This window comes from Lagenorhynchus albirostris, chromosome 10 (genome assembly GCF_949774975.1).
Source record: "Lagenorhynchus albirostris chromosome 10, mLagAlb1.1, whole genome shotgun sequence".
In the NCBI taxonomy this organism is placed as follows: Eukaryota; Metazoa; Chordata; class Mammalia; order Artiodactyla; family Delphinidae; genus Lagenorhynchus; species Lagenorhynchus albirostris.
In genome coordinates this window covers 53,288,535-53,295,484 of record NC_083104.1, presented here as the reverse complement: position 1 = coordinate 53,295,484, position 6,950 = coordinate 53,288,535, and the positions used below count along the sequence as shown (strand labels likewise).

The following is a 6,950-nucleotide window of genomic DNA, read 5'->3' as shown; positions in this document are numbered from 1 at the left end:
TTCAGCTCAAAGTAATTTTATGCCACATTTGGCATAATTTCCTTCAGTAATTAGGAAAATAAAGGGATATAAAGAAAAACACACATGCTATCTCTGTATCACATGCAGGTGCGCACACATGTACCACCAACTGGAAATAACTGCTAACCTTTTATTATGATTTGTTTTTTAATCTCCTTTCTTTTCACTTTTTGGCACAGGGTTGGGGTCACGCTATATACAGTATACAGTTTTGCTTGCTTTTTCTACTTCACATTTTCAGCTTAGTATTGGAGAAGTATATACAAGAAAAACTTTAAAATTTAATTTAAAAATTATGAAATCTTTCAAATGTAAAGTTCAGAAAATAATATAACAACCATCCATGAATCTACCACCAGTATTTAAGAGACATGACTATTTTGCTATATTTGCTTTGGATTACTCTGGAAAAAATGTCACAAATGCACTTAATGTCTCCTGCCAAACCCTACCACCCACACCTTTCCAGAGGTCACCACCATCCTGAGACTGGTATGTTCCATTCTCAGGCTTATTTTTTATTTTTTATTTTTTGCGATATGCGGCCCTCTCACTGTTGTGGCCTCTCCCGTTGCGGAGCACAGGCTCACAGGCCCAGCAGCTCCGCGGCATGTGGGATCTTCCCGGACCAGGGCACGAACCCGTGTCCCCTGCATCAGCAAGCGGACTCTCAACCACTGCGCCATCAGGGAAGCCCTCTCAGGCTTATTTTTAACTGTTGCCAATAAAATATATCAATGTTTCTTGGGGTTTTAAATTTCACACAAATGGTATTATGTTGCGTAAAGTTATCCTTTTGCAATTTGCTTTCTATCAGTCAATATTAGGTCACCTTGATGAAGATATTCTTTTTTCCATTTAATTGTACTAATGGAAAACAGGTACCCATTGTTCTGTTAGAAAATGTTTCAGTTTTGCAAAGGCCCAGAGCTTAGAGCTGATTGCAGATGGAGCTAGATGGTACCTCCCTTCCATTCCTTTTTTTTTTTTTTTTTTTTTTTTTTTTTTTGCGGTATGCGGGCCTCTCATTGTTGTGGCCTCTCCCGCCGCGGAGCACAGGCCCCAGACGCGCAGGCCCAGCCGCCATGGCTCACAGGCCCAGCCGCTCCACGGCATGCGGGATCCTCCCAGACCGGGGCACGAACCTGTATCCCCTGCATCGGCAGGCGGACTCTCAACCACTGCGCCACCAGGGAAGCCCTCCATTCCTTTTTGAATCTATTCACTGTCGGGGGACTCAAGGAGCATTCTGGGAGAAATGCGAGCAAGCTCAAGGCCCCCTTCCTGTTAAGTGTCAAGGTGTATAGACACATTGAATGTGGCACTGGCAGAGATCAGGTGGCAGGAACTATCAACAGAGAATTCTGAAGTACTCATCATAACCATGGGGAATCTAAACTGAGACTCAGATTCCAAAGCAAGCCTATTTCTAGGCATAGACTAGAGAATATTTGGTTATGAACACTTTGTGTGAGAATGTGGGGCCCAAACTTCACCTGATCTAGCTGCCCTGGCTCATGGGCAGGAAAAGGAGGAAGGGCTGGGGCAGGTGGGGCTGTTTGTGTGTACACATGGCAAGAACCAGTCCTGTGAGCAAATTTGTTTGATCGCCCTGTACAGTGGTGACTCTATAATGCGGAGACCTTGTCTCCTGTGGCCAGATGCAGTGTGTGATGCGCTGCAGCAGACACCACCTCAAAGGGCAGCTGAGAGCAGTGTTAGAGGCAGATGTGCTAGAACTTCTGCTTTTCCTCTGCAAGGTGGTGGTGCTGAGCTTTTGCTGTCCTTGGACTTGCCTAGGGAATGTGATCTGAGATAGTGAAGGATGGACTTTTCTTAATCAGATCCCATTGGTTCTGTGCCAATAGATTTAACATTTAATGAAACGTGACCCATCTACACATTCTCCAGAAACCACGTGCAAGCATGGTCATAGCAGCACTGTTCCCATCACCCCCAACTGAAATCACTGCCACATCCTTCAACAGTAAATAGGTGAATAAATGGTAAACAATTTACAGGATAAAATTTTCTACACCCATGGGAATGAGCAATCCACAGTAAAGATGAACCTCACAAATACAATGCTGAATAAAAGAGACCACATACAAAGGAGCACAAATTGTAAGATTCCGTTTATATGAAGTTCAAAGACAGGCAAAATTAATCTGTGCTGTTATAAGTTGGATTGTGGTTGCTCTTGGCATGGGGTAATGAGTGAAAGCGAACCAAAGTGGACTTCTGGGGCCCTGGTGATGTTTTCTTTCTTGATTTGGGTACTAGTTAAAAGGGTACATTTCTGTTTGTGAAAATTCCTCAAGATTTACGCTTATGCCCAATTTTCTGTATGTATATCATAATTTCAAGGAAAGTTTTTAAAAAGCGATTTCATTTTTTTCTTTAAGCTGATGAAGTGAGGCTTACACATGGATGATTATCAAAGCCTTAACTTTATCATTCACCTCCCATGGCCACTGGTTGAAGGTCAAGACACACTTTCATCCCTCTACCTGAAACAGCCCAGTCTAATGATCTAGCCATCTTCCAAGTGTCCTCCCAAAGACAGCGTTGTGCCCTGACTTCTCCACACCCCTTCTCTGCACTTCTATGAGAAAATGCTAGAAATCTGTGAAAAGAGAAGAGGGAAGAGTTCTCAATCCCCAGGACAGGACGATGGGGATAAATTGATGATTGGAGGGCAGATGGTGCCCATCACGCAAACATTTGCAGGAGAGGGGAGGCCCAGCTCCGACCTTGCAGCATCTATATTTACCAACCTAAGATTTGCCTCATTCAAGTTTCAGTGAGCATTTTAAGCCCTCATGTTGTCACAAGAGAGAAGCATCAAACGAGGAATCCTCTCAGTCTTAAGGCCTTGCTTGCCACTGGACACTGTGAGCTCCATGCAGGCTTTTAATTTTCTGCATTTTAACCCTGGTTCTTGCCTCTAACGTCTCTCCTTGTGTGGTTTTTTTTAGGCAGTGTCTTTATTTTTATTTTTTATTTTTTTTTCTTTTGCGGTACGCAGGCCTCTCACTGCTGCGGCCTCTCCCGTTGCGGAGCACAGGCTCCGGACACGCAGGCTCAGCGGCCATGGCTCACGGGCCCAGCCACTCTGCGGCATGTGGGATCTTCCCGGACCGGGCACGAACCCCTGTCCCCTGCATCGGCAGGCAGACTCTCAACCACTGCGCCACCAGGGAAGCCCTAGGCAGTGTCTTTAGATCACTTAATTCTGTTTCAAACATTTGCCTCTGTCATACCAACAAGTCTGAATTTGCCTATTAGATTCCTGTTGGCTAAATCTCTTTCCTGTCAATCCCTCACTAAAAGACTGCAGTACAAGTTGAAAGGATTCCCCTGAATGTATAGGGAGATATTTCCTTCCCTGTGAGCCGTGTGTCCAGTGGCAGTGCCACCTCTTCCAGGTGGTTTGTGAACTTCGAAACTTTCTAAATGTAAAATGTACTGAGATCTGGGCTTCCCTGGTCGCGCAGTGGTTGAGAGTCCGCCTGCTGATGCAGGGGACACAGGTTCGTGCCCCAGTCCGGGGGGATCCTGCGTGCCGCGGAGCGGCTGGGCCCATGAGCCATGGCCACTGAGCCTGCGCATCCGGAGCCTGTGCTCCACAACAGGAGAGGCCACAGCAGTGAGAGGCCCGCGTACCGCAAAAAAAAAAAAAAAAAAAAAAGTGTACTGAGATCCAAAGATGATACATTACTGGAAAAACTAAGCCCTAGTAATTCCCTTTGTTCTTTGTATGGCATCTCCATTATTACATTGTTCCCACACAGCACCTGACATATTAACACGTTCTCAATATATGAGGAGGAAGGAAGGAGAAAGATGAAAGAGGAATATGAGACGATTATCTTATTATAGTCCAGAGGTCTTTTAGTCTTTTTTCACATTTCAAAATCAACTAGTTTGGCAAGATACACTGTCAAATAATTATTCTAAGGTTTAAAAAAAGTTGTAAAACCCTTTAAAAAAGGGTTTTAAAAAAAGTTGTAACCTCTTCTTGGATATTCATAATGCACACAAGAACACTAAAGCTGCTGGAAGTTCTACAACAGAGAAACATGTCTGATTGGGGTTCCTGCAGAGTATTACATGGAATCCTTTTAGGATCTTCTGTTAGATCTTTTAGTATCATCCAGCCACATCCTACAGGACCAGTGTTCTTCAGAGCATCCTCTGGCAAATGCACCTTTAACTCAACCAGATATGATTCAAAGACTGTCAGTCTGAATTGTTCCCATGCAAAGAGTTTCTGAACCTGTAGTTATCACCACCATGAACTCCTGAGACTGCACCAAAGGCACTCTTATTAAACACCTGCTCGTGTGAAGGCAAGAACACATGACTCTATTGTACTACACATACTGTGCATTCTACACAGACTCTGAGCCTGAGTTGGAAGGAGGCGACTGAGTCTCAGGGGTTTCAGATAAAGTGACTGTAGGCAGTATGGCTGTAACAACCGGGTGAGAAATGGCACACTCTGGAGGTCATTACAAATGAGTCAGATGACTGAAAGACAGATTTATATGTGTCACCTAATCCTGGCATTCAGTTTCATTCTGTATGGTTAATTTCAGGCAGCAAAACAAAGCAGATTACCTCTCCAAATTCAATTGCAGACAGCCATGCTTAACAAGGGGGAAGAAACCAAGTGTCTATTGAGACCAAAGTTTGCAGATGTCAATCAGCCAATGATAAAAGCAATCTGATCCTGTCCTGTATGGAAAATAATGGAAAGTTGGTCTAGTTGTGGTATCTCTCATGCCAATAAGAGGGAGGTAGGATGTGACCTCTCATGCAGACATATTTTTTTTTTTTTGTCACCAGATGGATACTCTACCAATAATTTCAGTGTGGGGATGCACTGACATCTAGTGGACACACAGGTGGTTGACATTTTGGCCATAAATGGTACTACTGTAGGAATTAGTAAACTACATAGTAATGGTATTTGAGAAAATTTAGTTCAAATAAAATTTAAAGTAGGAATATAGATTTTCTTTTTTACCATGGTTGAAGCCAGTTAATTAAATTTGTATGTAAATTAATATTACATTTTTTTTTGACTTGTGAATTTGTTTTTATTTTTATTGGGCTATAGGGGATGGGCTGGGAAATATCTCTGTAAGTTATGCCCTACTAGGGAAATGTCCATTCTGATTTTCCTGGGACAGCTTTCGGAGCTTTTTCTTTTTCTTGGAGCTGCTGCTCTTGCTGGCAGCAGCCTCTTCAGGTCCACTGCTGAGAGGCTCCTCCTTGGAAGAGAATTTCCTCTTTTTCTTGGGGACCCTCTTGTTTCCTGACTCTTCAGGGTCACTATCTGGTTCCTCTTTGGGGAAAGATTTCTTCCTCTTGGTAAGACTTCCACTGCCAGCTGTCTCTTCAAGATCACTAACCAGCTCCTCCTTGGAAAAAGATTTCTTTTTTTTGGGTTTGGAGGAGACAGATGGGCGTCTTCCATTCCATTCTCCTGAGGAGCCTCCTGGGGCTTCTGCTTTTGCTTCTTTTTGGGTCTTGCACTTGTCTCCTCACATTCCTCCGGGGTACTACTGCTGTTTTCTGAAGACACCAGGGCAATTGAAGCCAGCCTTTTCTTTTCCTTCTTCAAGCATTTCTTCTCCTGTTTCTCCAGCTTCCTAGTAATCTCAGCAGCCGCTTCCTCTGCCTGAACCATTGCCTCCTTCATGACATCCAGATTCTTTCATGGAATCTCTCCAGTCTCATAGAAGGACAGCCACTCCTCAACTTGTTCTTGAAGCTTCTCCCCAAATACACTGGTAGGTACCTCAGAGAAGCAATCAATTTGTGAGGCAATACTGCATTTGTTTGCCAGGTATCGGGAGATGCGGCCTTTGTTCTTGGCAGCTGCTTGGCCAATGAAGGTAGAGTGGAAAATGAGTCCATATTTTGGGGTGTTACCCCTTGTCTTCAGGGCTCTGGAAAGTTGGTCCCTGTGCTGGGCCCAGGGAGTCGCTCAGACACCAGGACTGAATATTACATTTTGAAGACTTTTTCTTATTAACAATACCATCCCTCTGTCTTGTGAAATACTGGTGGATGGTTGGATGACTACCAGAATTAACAAGTTTACACGTAGGTAAAGACAGATAACAGAACACCAGAGATACCCAAAAGAAGGCATGAAGTGCTGTCCCTTTTGTTTTTGGAAAATAAATATTTTATCTAATTATCAAACACAATTGAGTTAGTAGGTTCCAGCCACCTTCCAGTAAGGAATTTGAGAATTTTAGAAGTTTGGTCAAAAAACTGCAAAGCTGAATACAATTATGCCAGATGCTACTCTGGTAGGGGGAAGAGGGCATTTCAAGTCCAAAGAAAAGGCCTGTGTGTCCAGTTTTCCTTGAATCACTGATCAAGAGAGTCTTTGAAATAAATCTTATTTAACTAGTTCACTGAATGATACATTGTGGGAAGTAATTAGTGTTAAGATGTGAGGAGAAAATAGACAACATCTGTCTCTTTGACTCTTGGATTGTGAAACAACTGAGAAATGGACTCACGGCGTAAATCAAACCAAGATTTAAGAACATAAATCCAACAGAGATTTAAGAACATAAATCCTACTCTGGGTAAAGCAGATTGAAGAATGCTGCTCAAACTGTGCCTAACATAGATTCTTCTAATATTGCCATTTCCTCCTGTATTAAATTTATACTGATACAATTACAGTGCTTCTGTCTACTTCCTGTCTAGTTTCTACTTTTTCCAAAACTGTATGGGTTACTCACAATTTCCTGTATCTGTTCTTCCTTAATATACAATGATAAGACAAGCATTATCCAAAATTTGGAAATAAGGAAAAGAGTATGACTTTTCAATGGGATGTCTTTTCAATGTCATATTATAATTTTGTTTATTAGGCCTACACAAGGGACTTTTTAATC

At 42.8% G+C, this 6,950-nt stretch overlaps 1 pseudogene; it reads right to left on the bottom strand.

Annotated features, from left to right (window-relative positions):
• Positions 1–5,121: 5,121 nt before the first annotated feature.
• Positions 5,122–5,995, bottom strand: LOC132528074 (nucleolar protein 56-like; annotated as a pseudogene).
• Between the last annotated feature and the right edge of the window lie 955 nt (positions 5,996–6,950).